This window comes from Dromaius novaehollandiae, chromosome 2 (genome assembly GCF_036370855.1).
Source record: "Dromaius novaehollandiae isolate bDroNov1 chromosome 2, bDroNov1.hap1, whole genome shotgun sequence".
NCBI lineage: Eukaryota > Metazoa > Chordata > Aves > Casuariiformes > Dromaiidae > Dromaius > Dromaius novaehollandiae.
The window spans coordinates 76,046,754-76,064,295 of NC_088099.1; the positions used below are offsets into that span (position 1 = coordinate 76,046,754).

The 17,542-nt window shown below is 38.0% G+C and overlaps 1 long non-coding RNA gene across 3 annotated transcripts in view; it reads left to right on the plus strand.

Annotated features, from left to right (window-relative positions):
- Positions 1 to 14,401, plus strand: part of LOC135327515 (uncharacterized) — a 36,175-nt gene extending 21,774 nt beyond the window's left edge. The window contains exon 4 of one of the 3 annotated variants that reach the window (XR_010387741.1): positions 12,943 to 14,401. This is a non-coding gene — a long non-coding RNA (uncharacterized LOC135327515). Of the gene's footprint in view, positions 1 to 9,143; positions 12,148 to 12,942 lie in introns of those variants that run through there. The other 2 variants (XR_010387742.1, XR_010387740.1) reach the window with 2 other exon arrangements.
- The last annotated feature ends 3,141 nt before the right edge of the window (positions 14,402 to 17,542 follow it).

Genomic DNA, 17,542 nt, shown 5'->3' on the forward strand with positions numbered 1-17,542 from the left:
CAGAAAATATGTATTTATCCTAAAATGTATCCAAAAATAAAGAGAGATTTAATGTACTTTTCATTGGGAACAAGCCTCTAAGTACTGTCTTTAAGTCTTGCTGAAGTGCAAGACTGCATAACTAAGAAATCAAACATGAGCTCACAGACCCAATAATCTGTTTTAGGGATGTACAGGCCAACAAAAGAACATTTTCCTCCACTCTCGCTGCCCACTAGTTCAGTATATTCTTACCTGAACAGGTAGATTTCATAATCAAAGCTATTACCTCTCTTCGTTCTGCACCTAGAGATCCTGTGCTTGAACAAGTTTAAGAAAACAAATCAACTTAGAGGGAAGTTTGTTGCTTAAAATGTACTCTTTCAGATGTAGTTGAAACAGATGCAGACATGTTCTCAGCAGAGAGATGCAAGTCTCAGAAATAACTTAATTTACTAACATGGTTACTGTGGCTTTCCTGCCTAGCTTGCCTTTGTTTTGATACCTAAACTTTTAATGCTTGTGTAAACAAGACGTGTGGATGCTTACACCATTTGCAGCCAGCTCTGAGCTTCTCTTATTCAATAAGAGCATCTTTTGCAGAACTAAGAATTCAGATACTGTAATAAAGGATGTAATAGGAAAAAAGTACTGATATTGCCTGCAATTGAGAACTCTTTCAATTCCATTCAATTCAATGCAGGCTCTTGAAGACTGGCTCTTGAAAATGTGGAATAAGCTGCTTGTTGGCTCCATCAACAGGCACTTTCACTGGTATGAATATCAGCTACTCAAACTGTCTTGCACTGGATGTTGCAGACAGGAAGGTTCCAAGTCTTTTTTTAGAGAAGGCTTCCTTAGCAGCATTTTCACCTATAAAGTTCAGAATAACACCTCATATTTCTTCTTGAAAAGCACTTACTTACCTAGGAATAAATAGAGAAGTAAAAAGTGCTCTGGAAAAGGCTATTCAAATGAAACTATTATCCACTTAGAAGAATTTAAAAAAAACAAAATGCATATAATCCAGGAACCATTCTCTTATTCACTTCTGTTCAAGATCCTGTGCATTCTCTTGATTGCTTCCTTGACATGATCAAGATCAACAAAAACACATTCAGTTGTAAGATTTAAGACTATTTACATGTATCTCTGAGTTGCAATGTGGAATCTTTGATAATGAAAAGGAATATTCCATATACTGATCTGTCTTCTGCATTTCAAGCACTTGCAACTTTGGACAATATTAGCTTTCTAAATAATTTTGACACCTGTGAATAAAAAACATAGCCACCAGATCCCATTTTTAGCTTTACTTGTAGTTGAAAATACATAATTTGGAAGTGCTTAGCACACTAATTGGTTACATTCATTCTGCTTAATCAAAAAGTCACTACAAAATGTTGCTCAAAGACAAAAGTGACTGCATAATTTTTAGTTTTTCCATATACCTGTGAAAGGACCTCAAGCATTTGTTCATTCACGATTTCTGTAACTTTGTGTTTAGACTTACCTTACCATTTGATAATTCATTTTTATGTTTAAAATAAGAAATCATCCCATTTGCTCTTTGTAATAGAGTAGATTAAGAGTTATGAGTTGGGACCAGATTCTATCACTACTACTTAGTAACCCCACCAGTTTAGAACAATACAACTGGAAGAGTAGCAATGATTGTATAAGGCTCTATCCAGTAAGGGTTATGCTTTATCTGTGAACCCATGAAAGTAAAATAAACCCATGCAGAAAGTAACAGAATCATAATACCATGCAGCAGTTAAAAAAACCCTATAATCAGAGTTGTTTGCAATCATTAATTCATAATTCATCCTTTGCAGATTTTAGCACCTAATCTGTCTAAAACCATCTGTTAAAAATGCTGAATAGTAAGAAAGCTAGTCTACTTCTTTTTGTGCGGGATCACTGTGAGGCAGTTGTGATCTAATGCTCATGGGAAGTGGTTACTGCCCGAGAACTACAAAAATTTGTTTCATCTATAGAAAAGGCATTAAATCAGATTACATTAAAAAAATTTTGAAACGTAAGAGTCCATTAAAAAAGAGCAACCTCATTTTCACCTAAGTCAATGCAAAGTATCTTACTTCAGCTATTTGACATGTTACTTTAACTCATTTGTCGTAGCAGAATAAAGTATTGTGCATCATACAGAAAAGGTAAGCTTAACTCAAAGTCCTTTTCACCATCCAAGGGGTAACAGAAAAAAAACAAAGACTAGAGCTGTTTCATGGCAATATTATTGCTCATGTGAGAAAATGTTCAAATGTGATTTTTCCTCATAAAGTAGAATATCATTGATGATATCCTAATATTAGGAAATTATTTCATTTATATGATTAAAATATTCTAACTAAAGTACTCTTGTGCTCTCCACCATATCTTAAAAAACACAACTGTAAATAGCATTATCTGTTGCCCCTTCAGTATTTCATAACAATTTAGCTTCAAAGATTAAACAGCTGACAATTAAAAACTAGCCTCAGTAAAAAGAAAGCTACTACACCAGCCCAGAGGTGCAGCAGAGAATGTACAGTGACTGACAGAAACACATAACCTGCATCTGTCAGATGACAAACTCAGATGGTTAACTTTCCTGCATAAATCAAAGAAAAAGAAGCAGGCTCCTTAAGTGACAGAGTACCCAATGCAGGCTCCTCCTCTGAATAACACGAACTTCTGCAAGCCTACTTTTCCAGAAAAGGTACATTTGTACAGAGTAAGAGTTCCATAACACAGAACACAAGCTTATAACTTAATCCACAATACCTATGGAATCAGAGGGGGAAGGAGAGTCAAGAAGTTAGTCACTAATTTAAAATAATGAGGTGCAACTCTGTACAGGCATACCTCATTTTATCATGCTTCGCTTTATTGCATTTTGCAGATATTGCAGTCTTTACAAATTGAAGGTTTGTGGCAACCCTGCAGCAAGCAAGTCTATCGGTGCCATTTTTCCAACACCATGTGCTCACTTCATGTCTCTGTCACGTTTTTGGCAATTCTCGCAATATTTCAAACTTTTTCATTATTATTTTATCTGTTATGGTGATCTGTGATCCACTAATCTTTGATGTTACTATTGTAACTATTTTGGGGTACCACAAATCATGCCATATAAGATGGCGAACAATCAATAAATGTTGCGTGTGTTCTGACTGCTTCACCGACTGGCCATTCCCCCATCTCTCTCACTCTCCTTGGGCCTCCCTATTCCCTGAGACAGAACAATATTGAAATTAGGCCAATTAATAACCCTACAATGGCCTCTAAGTGTTCAAGTGAAAGGAAGAGTTGCACGTCTCTCACTTTAAATCAAAAGCTAGAAATGTCCAAACAGTTGGACAAATTGTGAATGCAAAGGAAAAGTTCTTGAAAGAAAATTAAAAGTGCTACTCCAGTGAATACACGAATGAAAAGAAAGCAAAACAGCCTTTTTGCTGATATGGAGAAAGTTTTAGTGATCTGGATAGATCAAACCGGCCACAACATTCCCTTAAGCCAAACAGAAAGCCAAAGCCTAATCCAGAGCAAGGCCCTAACTCTCTTCAATTCTGTGAAGGCTGAGAGAGATGAGGAAGCTGCAGAAGAAAAGTTTGAAGCTAGCAGAGGTTGGTTGATAAGGTTTAAGGAAAGAAGCCATCTACATAACATAAAAGTGCAAGGTGAAGCAGCAAGTGCTGATGTAGAAGCTGCAGCAAGTTATCCAGAAGATCTAGCTAAGATAATTGATGAAGGTGGCTACACTAAACAACAGATTTTTCAATGTAGACAAAACAGCCTTATATTGGAAGAAGATGCCTCTAGGACTTTCATAGCTAGAGAGGAGAAGTTAATGCCTGGCTTCAAAGCTTCAAAGGACAGGCTGACTCTCTTGTTAGGGACTAATGCAGCTGGTGACTTTAAGTTGAAGTCAATGCTCATTTACCATTCTGAAAATCCTAGGGCCCTTAAGAATTACGCTAAATCTACTCTGCCTGTGCTCTATAAATGGAACAACAAAGACTGGACAACAGCACATCTGTTTACAACATGGTTTACTGAATACTTTAAGCCCACTGTTGAGACCTACTGCTCAGAAAAAAAGATTCCTTTCAAAATATTACTGCTCATTGACAATGCACCTCGTCACCCGAGAGCTCAAGACAACATCCATTCTGCAGCCCCTGGATCAAGGAGTAATTTCCACTTTCAGGTCTTATTATTTAAGAAATACATTCTGTAAGGCTATAGCTGCCATAGATAGTGATTCCTCTGATGGACCTGGCCAAAGTAAATTGGAAAACCTTCTGGAAAGGAGTCACCATTTTAGATGCCATTAAGAACATTTGTGATTCGTGGGAGGAGGTCAAAATATCAACATTAACAGGAGTTTGGAAGAAGTTGATTCTAACCCTCATGGATGACTTTGAGGGGTTCGAGACTTCAGTGCAGGAAGTAACTGCAGATGTGGTGGAAACAGCAAGAGAACTAGAATTAGAAGTGGAGCCTGAAGATGTGACTGAATTGCTGCAATCTCATAATAAAACTTTAATGGATGAGGAGTTGCTTCTTACAGGTAAGCAAAGAAAGTGGTTTCTTGAGATGGAATCTACTCCTGGAGAAGATGCTGTGAACATTGTTGAAATGTCAACAAAGGATTTAGAATATTACATAAACTTAGTTGATAAAGCAGCGGCAGGGTTTGAGAGGATTGACTCCAGTTTTGAAAGTTCTATTGTGAATTGAAGTTGTAACTTGATATAAATATTGAAGTTCTATTGTGGATAAAATGCTATCAAACAGCATCGCATGCTACAGAGAAATCCTTTGTGAAAGGAATAGTCAATCGATGCACCAAACTTCATTGTTGTCCTATTTTAAGAAATTGCCACAGCCACCCCAACCTTCAGCAACCACCACCCTGATCAGTCAGCAGCCATCAACATCAAGGCAAGACCTTCCATCAGCAAAAAGATTATGATTCGCTGAAGGCTCAGATGATGGTTTTTAGCAATAAAGTATTTTTTTAATTAAGGTATGTACATTGGTTTTTTAGACATAATGCTATTGCACACTTAATAGACTACAGTATAGTATAAACATAACTTTTGTATGCACTGGGAAACAGAAAAATTTGTGTGACTCGCTTTATGGTGATATTCACTTTATTGTGGTGGTCTGGAACCGAACCTGCAATATCTCCGAGGTATACCTGCATAAGGCTGGCATGGAACTATCTTGTACTGTAACATGGCAAGGGGATTGGTAGAACTAAGAATCGTGGATAGATCTGGTTGGTTATGTAAACTAAAGTTATTAAATACGTAACAACTTACTATCACTTAAAAGTTGTAACAAAAAGCTGCTCGGGGTCCTTTCTTGTGCTCCCAACCAAGAGGCACCTTATTGCTAGCAATAAAACTTAGAAATCTGACTCCTGAATCCTCATTACCGGTGCCACGAACAAAAGAAAGAGAAAAGATGATTTTAACACTGAAATAAGTTAATGTGTTTGACTTTGCACTGATGTGATTTAGGAGCATTCACATGTTCGATGCATTTAAAAACCATTCCTTATTTCTTCACAGCTATCAGTTCCTGCCTTTTAGCCTCTGGTATGGCTTACTCATTCCATCCATACAGCGTACAGAACATAGCTCATGACCACCTATGGAAATGCTGGCCATGTCTCTTGTCTCTGCTCTGACCCAGCTCCTCATTTCAAAATCTAACCTAGAGCATGCTTTAGTCCAGGGCTAGTAGTATGGCTGGATAGTAAATTAGGGCATTGCTCAGACACAAGTTTAGCTGTGTAGCAGTGCAGGCATCACGTGCTTTTTTTCAGGCAGACTTGAAAGCCATGAGAGGAAACCCAGGAAAAAAAAGAGAGCTGCAGGCAGGTCCTGGCTGTGCAAAGGGATGAGAAATGACTGGTGGCAAATTGCAATAAAATGATGTATTTTAGGGTACAAATACTGTATGCAGTATCATCTTGGAAAAAAAATGCCAAAATAACTACGCTAGAAGCACACAATGCATGTGTGAAATGAGCAGGACTTTTTGCCCTCCCCCCTAATGGTAGCTATTATTTAAAGCTGTCAGCAAATGCAAACAGTTTAAACTTGGTTACACCAACTTAAACTTGGTTCATATTTTCAAGGTTATCATCATACTCATAATTCCATAGAGCCAAACACAATAAGGTATAGATCCTAACTGTTGCCAAACTCCTTGAAAAGCAATTAAATCAACAGGAAGTTACAAATCCAGCAAAGTACAGGAGCCTCAATTTTTTATCAAATGGGGGTCTAAATGCTTGAACTACAGAGACTCTGCTCTATTGCAAAGCTACTGTAGAATGTCAAGGGTCTAGCCTTCTCAAATAGGATGACCAAGCAAATCAAGGCTACTAAAAGGAGCAGTCCTCCTCCCCCTCCTCCTTTTTCCTTTAGTCACTGGTGACCTGTGTTCTTGCTTTCACCCCCAGTGGTCCCAAGCCCACCTCTGGGCTAACTCTGGTGGTTATCTGACCCTTCAAGGAGCCATCTGAGTTCATGCAAGTGACAGAAAACTAACCCAGCAAAAAGTGGACTGTTTTTCAGCAGCAGCAAGCTGTGAAGTCAGCTCAGTCATCTCATCTGATTGCATCCCCAGTCTTGCCACATGTGTGCTAACACAAGCAAACACTGGTAGTTCTTGAAAAAATTATTCTGAGTTTCTCAGACAGCAATATGTAGTAGGCAGAACTCCACCTTTGTTTACTTTTGCAAGGTTGTATGCAAGTGCACAAAAGTAGTCTGGCTCAAAATTTCTACAGTTCTTTTGTGCTAATTAAAGTCAGTCTTTCCTTGCACCAGGTCCAAGATGTTGCCTGAATTTTCAAGTGGTTTTGAAGACAATTGCCATTTACTGCTTAAAATGAAGGACCAATGGCTTAATATTTAACCTGTAGCTGTTGCCTACTATTTAACTTTGTTGAGAAGTCAATAGCTAATTCTCCTTTGCTAATACAACTGTAAAAGTCTTAAAATGACCTTGTGTCAACTTTATGGTGAAAAATCGCAGTTCAGTAAAGCTATGCTACTAATAATAGTGTTGACCTTTTATTCTTAGTCATCTAAATGTTAAAATCTGATTAAAAATGCAGTTATGCAATCTTAGGCACAAAGTGTAGTTAAATTAATATATATACTTAAATAAAACAAGGGGAAAAAAAAGGAAACATAGTAAGGATCACTGCATAGACAGGGCAAGTTAAGCCCCATTTGTGGCAGGCCTGAGAAAGAAGTGTTCTAATTTTGTCTTGCTGATTCTTAGGTGGTTATAGCATTTTTGTTATCAGAATAGACTTTTTTATTTGGATGAAGAGTGAATAAGCAGGGTGAGTTATTCACATTAACAGACAGTCACTACTAATGACTCATTAGCATACGATCAGAGAGGGTTTGTAACTCTGCAGGCCTGTGAACAGAGCTGAACAAATTAATAGGAGAAGAAACAGTGATGAGTTTGCCTTTGAAAATTTGTTTTAAAAAAGTAAGCCAGATAAGAATGTTACAAGTTATTAAGAACCTAGACTGACTAGTGGATATTCTTATTGAAGGAATGAGCATATTAAGACTTCTCAAATTGCAGTGTCTTTTAAGTCACATTAAATCTCAGACTACATTGCAAATCAAGGGCAAAGGGCCTTACACACGACCTATGGAACCGTCTTCAGCTCTTAATAGCCTGGAGGTGCCAGCGTAGTTACCCAGGCATCCAAAAGTAACAGATGAGATTTTGTAAAATGCAGTCCAGCCCAACAAAATGTAACTGCATGTTCCTTGCACTGAAAGCTGCAATTTGCTGTTTCATCTGACTGCATCAGGGTGGGAACTACCTGCTGAAATGCTGTAAAAGCTATAAGGAGTAATTTGTTCTTTAGACCACAGCTCTACTACAGCCTCAGTTCAGTTTTTAATACAATCAGGGTCCTCTGGACAAGAAATTCCACTTCTCCCATCTCTCAGTCCAGCAGCTCTTCTGTTGCCACTGCTTTCCATTCAGTTGTGCTTTCCATTCCACATATCCTTCTGAGACCTTAGCTTCTCTGAAGAAAAAGCTGTACAGATCTCTACAAAGACAACTTCACTGTCTTCAGATGCAGTCGTCATAAATCCTTTTTTGTTTTGATACAAAATCATTCCTGAATGCACATTAGCAGGCAGGGTTTGAAATTTTGGTACAGAATTTGTCCTTTGGGCAAAGCTTGCTGGTTTTGGCATAACAACTTTGTTCTGAAATGCTTACTTTCTTAGTACTTCTCTCTATTGCTGGACTGGATTAAGTCCAAGTGAGTTCTTACCCTCCTTCTCATTTAACCAGGCAGGTCTCACATCCATTGTAACTGGAGTTGTGGCTCTACATTTCAAAAGAAATGAAGCTAGCTTCCTCTCCTAGCTCTTACAACTGATCACCTTTGTAGCCTCTTCAAAAGTTTCTAACAGCCAGAAGTAGGATCACATCAAAAGTTGAATTCCCTCTTTAACACTAATTCTGGCAATGGATTGCTAAAGGAAACACTGGTCCACTCAACACTGCTTGGCTGGAAATTCTGGCTTTAACTGAGGGCTGTGCACGCTCTTGGAAGCGATAAAGTAGATGCCACTTTCAGCATGCCTTCACAGGCAGCCTCACTGCTTCTCACACATGGGAAAAAAGTGGTGGTGGCTCTGTACATGCAGGCACGGTAGGAGAGATTCAAAAACACTGGGGGATGGCCTGATCCATTCCACAGACATAGCAAATAAACAGAAAATAATAGTGAGTGTTTTCATATGAGTGCTGGAGCTTTATTGTGGCCTATTTTGGTTTCAGTGTGTCAGGATAGGAGAGAACCTCTATTTTCATTCTTCAGATTTCAGAGTACCTATTGTAAACTTGAAGTGCCTGAATGTCCTGTCTGGCCAAAAGCTGAGAACAACAGAGCTCACAGATTCTGCTAAAAGGGATTTCTGCCATCTTTCTTCTCACCCTTCTTAGGGCTAGCTAGTCATTGACCTTAGTAAATTTAAGATAGCTATAGGCCTCTTTAATTTGCACCTAGCTTCTTATAATCCAAAAGGATTGTTTCAGAAGACAAAAATAGCTGATGTGCTTACCCAGCCATCCCTTTATTTTTCCAGGACGGATCTCAAAACTACTGGGGACAAAAAGATGCTGTACTATTTTTTGCTAAATGCCTGCATCCCATCCCATCCCCTCCTGAAGTATAAAATTTTCCTCAAGGCTCTTTACTGGTTTCAAGGCTCCTTATGGCAGTGGAGCAGTACAAAGGAATCACAGCTGAATGGAGAATCAAAATTAAAAGGACATGAGACTGATACTGAACCGCGCTATTTACTGAAAATTTGGCCAAGGAGAGAAACACAAAACTGCTAATTATAGTGATATTACAACCAAGAAGGCAGTTTTTATCCCATGCCTGGAAGATTAACTGTGTTCTAATTTCCAAGCAGGGGCAAAGTTTCACAGCAAAGGTCTTCAGTTGAAAACATTTGCCAGTAATGATCTCCCACTTCCTTCAAGATGGGTTCAATACAAACACTACTGCAGTAATCTTTAAAGCGGGAGACTGTGACCCATTTCTTTGATTAAAGTTTTGATTTGCAGGTCTTTCACCAGTTCCCAAAATCCAGTCTGAAAACATATGCCTGCAGACATCATAATTTAGACCCAGCTTCATTAAAGACAAAATCAAACAGCTTGGTTTTCTTTGGCTACCTCAAAGCTGTAGAAAGTCACACTGTCCTCTCTGTTCACTACATCCAAAACTCCCTTTTGGTTTCAAAATTTATTATCCAAATGCAGGACACATGATTACTAGAACCTTGATCTCCAAACACAGAACCCTGTTGCTCTAAAGACATTTTTCTATGAACTCTGAAAACAAACGACCCCCCTGTTCTCTGCCTGCCAACTGTCTGAGGCTATGTCTACATTAGCAAATTGTGTGGTGCAGTCAGAATGAATCCACAGATGGAAAATGGTTGGTGGTGATGATCCAACATTGGCATTAGACATACTTCAGCTTTTGCCTGGTCCCCTGGACTGAATGTCCAGTAGCGGTAAAGCACATTTAGAACCGAGAACACTCAGTCCTCAAGCACATTGTTTGGTTTAGTTTCATCCAAACAGAATCTAGTTCATACACTCTGAGACCACTCTGTGATGCAAACCACAGCACAGTAAGTGGGAAAAATCAGGAGAATCACTTCAAAAGCGCACTTCTGATCTGAAATAAGTCATTAACGTCAACACATCTTGTGTGAGCCTACATCTGTCTAGGCTTAGCCAGCTAGAGGTAGGTTTTAAGGACAACGTCAAAAAAATGAGCAAATTCTGATGCGCTCAAGTCAGAGGGCTGATGTAACTACAGTGTGTCTACATTGTATCTACAATGTGTCACCGATGTGACTACAAGTGTCAGCACTCCCCACTAGCAGAATAATTTTTTTCACCTTGGATGAACTAGCTTTAAATTTCAGGTGTATTTTTTTTTAACTTACTTGTCAGAAGGATGTGAAAAAGGTGGAACCAGTCAGTCAAATGTTACTAGCATGAGTTGTACCAAGCAACACCAACCAATCTAACTGGTGATTAAAACCTGTTTCAGGGTGCAGTTCAGCCTGTGGAAATGAAATCTTTAAAAAAAACACCTAAAGATAAAGCCTAGGAAAAAAATATCCTTTTCTGTTATTCTGTGACTATCCTGAAATGCACACATGAAATACAAAATCATGGCAGTGGTGTTGCATTTGAGATTTTGCCTATGGAAGACTGATGTTTCCCCAGGCATTTATTTTTGCATTTGTAACCCAGTTAGGGAAATGGCATGCAAGGAAGAAACCTTTCAAAAAGCTTCATGAACAGAAAATACTTACTGTATATGCAGACCACTATGTTTTATTGCAGATGTTTAGCGAGTACTGCAGGCAAGGCAGAAGCATGAAACAACCGAGGTCCTTCTAGCTTCTATAATTTTTTAATTCGTGGCTTTACCAGAGATTGATGGAAGATTTATAAGAGGCTCGCAGCTTGTAAATAATGAAGAAATTCAGCCACCAGGGGTTTTGCTGTTGTTATTCTCCCCACACACTATCATATTCTACAAAGAACAGTTATGGCGTTTTGATGGAACTGGAAGGAGAAATGGGATTCTTCTGATAAAGGCCAAGTGAGAGTTCCACAGAAAGCAGAGGTACAGCACATCCTGAATAAACAGCTGAGAGAAGTATGATGAGTACTCACTCCTACAGAGACTTCTGAGTTACTGAATTGAATCCTGAACCCAAAATTTCCTAAGTTTGCATGTAAACTTTATACAGAAAAGATTCCAGCTGTTGCTGAAATGTAAGAAAATACATTAGATATCTCCAGAAGAAACTCCAGCCTATCTCAAAGCTCTGCAGCTAAAATTACTCTGAATAAAGGTTATGCCATCCTTCCTCCTTATGATGTCATATATAGCCATATGTGATACCTGTCTTTCTAACATACATGTTTACAGGCACTAAGTGATGATTAATTAAGGTTGGCTGTGTTCCTCGTGTATTTTTATTTGGTTGAATTATACACTGTATACATGATGGTGATGACTTTAAAGATGATTAAAACATTTCATTAGCTAAACAAGAGATACCCTTTCACTGTGGAAGCATTCTGCAAAAGAGATAACAATTGCCATGAGGCTTACTGAAGTCTATGTAAGAGTTTTTCTATTGTTCATACTGGACTATCAGATATAGACAGCATATTAAAAGAGAAAATCATAAAAACCAATTCCAGTATTTCTTCTAAGAAATCATTTATTTTGTTGGTAAGAAATAGCAAAATGCAGACATGACTGCTACAGAGCAATAAAAAGTGTGCCAACAAAAAACCTCTCATGATTGTGACAGTAGATTATTTAATCTGAAATGTGTGACTCTTTTACCTATAACTTGGAGAATAAAGGTTTTATATATTTCAAAAAACACATATTAGCTCCTCTTTTAATGGAGAAAATAGTTAAAGACTTTGATAAAAAGGACACATCTTTGTGGCCTCTCATAATTGGAATGTAATATTTAGCATAGTTATGTTAATATAGGTTTACAAGGGGAATATTCTAGTACATATCTGAATAAATTCAAGAATGTAATGAAATTGCAATAGGTGCATGTAAAAAAATGTAAAATACATACTCCAGTCCTGTGATTTAACTATGACAGGGTATCAATATGTGAAATTGCCAATGCTAAATTTGAAAAACAGTTTTTTCTAAGGAATTAATGGGGAAAAAAAATATTTGCTTCTATCTAACTGTGATCACATAGTCCATAATACATCAAAGTATGTTACTGATAAAATAACTCTTGATCTTGAAAGTTATGTACCCAAAATTTCTAATCAAATCCTCATATACCAAAAAGACCAGAAATTTCAAGATGTATTTCATTTTTCAACAGAATATGCAAAAATACTAAAATTTATTCACCAAAAATGGTTGTCTGTGTGCAATGCAATTGAAAGGAACCTAAAAGCTTTTCCAGCTACTATAAATTACTTTTATAGGTTAGGTGAGGACTTCTCAAATGCAATTTTTAAATTGTTTAAAGATGATGAAGGTGTGGATGATGGTAAAGCACTTTTGGTAATAGAATACTACTTATATTTCTTCTACAGTATGCTGAAAGTCTTTTTACAGTGTGATCTTAGAATAATTGCATCTTGTATATGCTGAAGTTTCTGAAATGATTCTTTCTTTGCAGAGAGTATTATGACAAAGAATTGATGACAAATTCTTTCATCATAATGGTAACTTTTATCTAAAAATGCATCACAACGAAGTATAGGATATAGAAAGGAATAGGATATATATTCAGTAGCACGCCTTGGCTATCAAAAACCTGACTTCACATTTTTATATTTTATATTTTTCAGACAATTTCCGTGGGAAAAGAATGATTTTCAAAGTATTGCAAGTATGACTGAAGCACTGAAATGTGACAAAGGGTTGGAAATGGATCGTTTTATGAGTAAGATAAAGTACGGAGAGATTCAGTAGAGAAACAGATATCTGAGGGAACTGTGAATGTACACCTAAAGCCTACAGAGTTCCCCCTTAAAACATTCTCTGATTTTTTTTTATGTAGTTATTCTTTTTCCTTCCATCCAACAGTGATCACATCATTCCAACTGCTCTTGAAAAGTCCAGAGTTTGTTATACCTCCCATGGCCATTCTACCCACATCTTCAAAGACGTGCTATGACGACTTACTATTGCATTCTTGTGAACCACAATATTTTTTTGATATTGGCCTTTTGGCCTTTGGGAAGGGAAGCAGGTGACACACAGAAAGGATATATGGATTCTCTCAGTGCCTCACTGCAAAACTCAGAGATGCCAGTGGTCTGAATCCCAGGTCATGATGGTTACCTAATGAGATGTTACTTCAGAGGTGAGGATGAGAACTTTGTTAGTGGAGTTAAGGAGCTAGCAGCTTTCTCTGAGTATCTCATTGAAGAGCATACATTTTCAGACACAAGACAGGGGATGGCTGCACTCAGACTTCATTTCTCCAACACAGTGGGCAGTCTTCCACAGTATTATCACCTAGCATGGGTCTTCCAAAAGTGTAACTACTATTTCTTGCACATATTTTCCACAGAAAAGTCACTGTTGTTTTCTCTCAACCCAGTGGAACTACTCTTCTAGCAGCTCATCACAAAAAATCAGGGAGTCTTCTTCCTCATTCTGGAGTGCTAAGGGTACTGCTCATCCCACACCCCAGACCCAGAAATGGGGTTTTGTTATGAAAGACTGTTGTCAAATACTGAAAAAAAAAAGGAGAAGAATATAGGACAACAAATAATTCTGCAGCTGTTGGTCTCAGTTTCCAGTTCTCTACCATTTCCCCCACATCACAACAGCTGCTACATAGACCTTGTGGCCCATTTCCAAAATCCTCAACAGAAGCTGTTTAACACCATGAGAAAATTTGAGTTTCATTCTTATCTCCATTTTCAGGAGAAAACAGCACCAGTTCCTGTGGGATTTATAGGAGGTTCTTATGAGAAACTTTAACCCACAGTCTCATAAAAACTGAGGAGGCTTTTTAAAATCACCTAGAATTTGCCATTTAGAGAGCTGTACTGAGGTCAGTGCAACTGCAACAGCAGGGCAGTAAGGACAATAGATAAAAGTACAGCTAAAACTGTTCACATGTGACAAACATTGGTTTTTTTCATATATGATGGCTGATATCCCTTCAGGCTACTCAAATTCATACCAGAATCTGGACTCCAGGATCCAAAAGCTGCATCTTTTCCTATTCTCTTAGACCTCACTGAATTGACCTCAGTCTGACCACACAATGTGAATTATAAGTTTTTTTCCTAACGAGTTTGTGTGTGTGTGTGTGCATGTAAGCATCTGAAATTGTTACAAACTGTCAATGGTAAAAAAGCTGAGAAGCAGGTTGCACCAACAGGCACAAGCAGACAGATCGTTGTAGCTGCTGATGATCTGGTTTAAGAGGTTGCTCTCTCTAGCTTCTCTATGCTGTCTGATGTTACCGGCCTGTTTTGCCATTGTAGCTGTTCATTTTGTTCTTCCTTAATGAGTTATGCAAAAAGGGAAACAACCTTCATTTAGCAAATCCAGATTCAGGAGCCATCCAAAAAAAAAGTCAAATAGGCAGAATTTAGGATCAATAACCTTCATCAGGTTCAAAAGCAGCTGGATACAGGTCAACAACAACCAAAACAGAGTGGAGGACTATTGAAATGATCCTAGCTGAGCACTTCCTGCAGGCATCCTAGCTTCACATACCTCAGCTGTATCATTATGGAACAAAAGCAATAGCTGCTTGTCTCATAGGTGATGGCTGATTTCACTCTTACTGTTCTTAGTGCTTTGAACAGTTATGCTATCCATTTAATTAATCAGCAGTATCAGTCATCAGGGAAAGGGAGAATGATACGTAATTGAAAGTCATGCCCTGACTTGGAGAGACCTGTTAGATACAGATATTATCAATGTGCTATTGGAAGCCAGTTACAGGAAGACTGTTTATTTCTGTAAAATGAGAATGGTGACAATACGAAACAAAAGAAAGTTAGCAGAAAGGACTTTAAGAAAAAATCCAAAATTCTAAAGAACAATGCTTAGAAAGATTATATGTTAAGAGAAACACTCAAATGCTCCTCTCATTATCCAGTTTTCTAACTGCCATTGATCATTACTTAAACTGTCATTTATCATTAACTTTACCATTAACCATTAAATTGTAGGAGGAATATTTTGTAATCATACAGAAACACATTAAATCTAATCTTGAAAATCTTCATTGGTTAGATAAACCCATAAATTCACAGAATTTACAGGATTATGCTCTATTGTAAGGATTTTCAAATGCTAAGCAGGTAAAAATGAAGAAGACCAGAGCGCTTAGAAATCACATTTTGAGATCTAATATGCAAAAAATCAAAACATGCACACCAGGAAAAATAATCTGGCTGTATAAATTAGCAGGTACTTGGAAAGAAGTCGTGCTTCTCCTAAATGTTCCAGTGCCTTATTCCCCAAGAACCCAGAGACCTGTTTGTTTTCTCTCTCTGTCACAACAATGCTAAATGTCTTATCTTTGAATAGTTAATTTACTCATTAATCTTCCCAGTTCAAGATGTGTTATTAATATAAACACGAACACAGGACTAGTTAAGGTATTCAGTGAAACAGAACCCCTTTACACGGATCTCAGGCCTGTGACCAATCAAAACTAATTTCAGAAATGTCCCAAATACATAGTCTATAGTAGCCTTTCCCTAGAAATCTGAAATAGCTGGTGTGATCTCCAGTATCTTAGATAATGTCAGGAAATTTGCTTGAAAATATACGAAAAAGTATTTGAACACCTTCCTGACCACCATCAGGTCTGATTATTTCCCATTCTGTCCTCCAGTGCTGGGTTATCTCTTTTTCTTCTGAAGTTCTGTTTAAATCCATGAAACCATCTACATGGTGTGCATAAGGGGGCACGTGAGCATGGAGAGTGTAATTTATTTTGTGGGCTTCTTGAAGAGAATAATCTGCCAATAGGAAATTATGCTCTGAAAAAACACCAGTAAGTTTCAAGTCGTAAAGTGACAAAGCACAAAATGCCTGGATACATTTCCTGTTGGACACTAGCAAACATGAAAATGACAAGAACGGTCAGTGTAAAAATAAACCAATCAATGAATGAACTTTTTCCCCTCCAACACACTGAAATGTGTGCCAGTTCCTACACCCATAGATACATCTCCAAAGCCTCATTGTTCATACAATGATCCTAAGGTTTTAAGATCGCTGAAGAACACTACAAGGAAAGTATTTCTATTCACATCTGAATATTCCTTTTCCCTCAACCCACTTCAGTGCCTACCCTCACTCTAACTTAATTTATTCCCATTTTTATCCATCTTCTTCTTGAATCTCCTCACTAACTCTAGTTTTTCCATGACATCTCCTGATGCTCAGCTGAGTGCTCCTTGATATTTCTCTGTGCCCTCTCCAGTCTCCCAGTTTGTCCTATATCCTCCTTTCCTCTTTGTCTTTATCCTCCCTCCTTTATCTCGTTGTTCTCTCTCTCTTGACTTTCAACACATGGAATTTTCTTATCCCATGGTGCTTGCAGATGAGATTCCCTCTGCTACTTAGTTTCACTTTCTCTGCCTCCCCAGATCTCTCTTCTCTTTTCTTCTTTCTTTGCTATACGGCACTCCTCATTTTCCTCCTCATTGTGATCTCTACCTTGCTCTTTCTTCCCTAACACCTTACCCTCCAAAAGCCAACACGTTTCTCCTACTCTAAGCCCTTTTTCATCTGCTTCTCCAACAGTTTGCACCTCTTCTTCATCCATCCTCTAACTTTGGCAAAGCCATCCCTTTTGCTGTCATAGGACCTTCCTGAGATGTAGCACATCCAGCCTCTGGGCTGGTCTACACCCAGCTATCCTTTTATTTCTCCTTGGAACCTGGGCAAGTGTCAATCTCTCCTCACTGCTGCAGTCCTATAAAAAACACACACAATCCAAAGAGAAAGGAAGCCAGCATGTGATGTCCAAAAAAGAAGAGAATTTGCTAGCATCCTCTCTAAAACAGAAACAGAAACTGCTGGCCTTGGAAGAAAAAGTGTTGGTTAGCATTAGCCAGGAGTTTGACCTTGTGGAGGCTGTGTGAAAAACAGTGATGGGAAGGTGATGATTCCTAAAACTTACTGTGATAATGTTTAGAAAGAAGAGCCTGAAGACATATGCTGACAGCAAACAAAGAAAATAAAATATGGTTGAATAAGGGTTCAGCCAGTGTTTTTTAACAGCAACAACTCTGAATGTGAGCTTGTACTGTGATTCATATTAGAAAATGAAATACTCATGACTATGACACAGCTTAGAGTCAGAATTCCTCAGTATAGCATTGTATCCACATCTGTTAAAGCTTTTGTTATTTTGTATAGTATGCCATGTTCTGGTTCTGTACAAACAAAGGAATGCACTAT